Source organism: Halyomorpha halys, unplaced genomic scaffold, assembly GCF_000696795.3.
Source record: "Halyomorpha halys isolate HHAL.00 unplaced genomic scaffold, Hhal_1.1 Scaffold1558.1, whole genome shotgun sequence".
Taxonomy (NCBI): Eukaryota; Metazoa; Arthropoda; class Insecta; order Hemiptera; family Pentatomidae; genus Halyomorpha; species Halyomorpha halys.
The window spans coordinates 216,096-217,457 of NW_027106959.1; the positions used below are offsets into that span (position 1 = coordinate 216,096).

General features: G+C 23.7%; 1 protein-coding gene across 1 annotated transcript in view; it reads right to left on the reverse strand.

Moving 5' to 3' along the window:
- Positions 1-1,362, reverse strand: part of eag (ether a go-go) — a 160,332-nt gene that overhangs the window by 105,426 nt on the left and 53,544 nt on the right. The window lies entirely within an intron of this gene.

The following is a 1,362-nucleotide window of genomic DNA, read 5'->3' on the forward strand; positions in this document are numbered from 1 at the left end:
TATATAAACTTGTAAATCTATATATTTACGGTGTATAACTATAGTAAATTGTGATTTATTATATATTCATCTACGGTTTATTGTATTGTGTTTCCTTGAAAAGTAATTAGTTTATAAAATTTGAAAACCCGTAAATTGTTGTTTAAGATTTTGCCACGAGTCTCAGTACAGAGTTGAACAATATTCATTATAGGACTATTTAATTACATGAGCGAATTTGTACTATAATTACTAATTCAAACATAAAACATTAATAGTTACGAAGGTCAATTACACTAACGTAATTGTAAGATATTACTATAATTGTGTAAAGTAATTGTAATTACCCTATTCAATAATTGAGATTCTCAATTAAAATTACTTTTTGATGCTAAGTAATTACAATTTATAGTAATTTAAGCCATAAAAATTAGAATACCCAAAATAAATTTACTAATAAATTTCTAACTCCCAGTGTAAAATGGTAATTGAGAATTGGTACAACGGATCAAATGAGAATAAAACTTCAAATCTTATTTCCAACCATTAGGAACAAACAGGAAACGATTATTAGCACTCATAAAAATTTAAAAAAATAACAATTATAATAACATGGAACGCAGGAAATGGTTTTATTGTGATGCATAAATATTTATTCAACAATAGGAAAGTCATATTTTCTTAAATCTATAAATGATTTAAGTACATAATTCTTTTATATATTTATATAATTTATTATATTATGTCTTCAAGAACGTGTACTTTGGATTATTGGTTTTGAATTATTCTTATAATCCGAACCCTCATTAAGTATAAAAATAAAATTATATTTTTGTCTTTTTTCCATGATTATTAAAAAAAATATATAAAAACCTTTACAATTTTGAACATAACAAGTGAATCACGCTATTGTTTATAGATGTTATTGAAATACGTATATCCTGGAATTTGTATATAATATTGAATTCTAAGTAGTGGTATCTTTCCTAGGAAGGACCTTTTTCAGATAAATTCACTTAGGAAGGCCAGTTCTCTAGCAGTCTTCAGTCAAGTGAGTAGACCTTAGCTATAATTCTTTATATCTCAAACCTCCTTGGAGTGTTTCAACTACACCCCTCTCATAATATTTTTTATTAATTTGTATTAAAAAATAAAGTAATTTAAAAAGAAATAATTAACTGAGAATGTGTCTTTTGAGATCCTAATAACAGATATATATTATTTCTCATAATTTTGAATCAATAAAATGTTTTGAATTTTTACTTATTATCCAGTGCAAAAAAAATATTCATTTTTGTTCATTAATTTTAAATTTAATTTTGAAATTTCGTTATAACTGCATAAATTCTAATATTTTCGACAACGTAAAAATTATACATATAA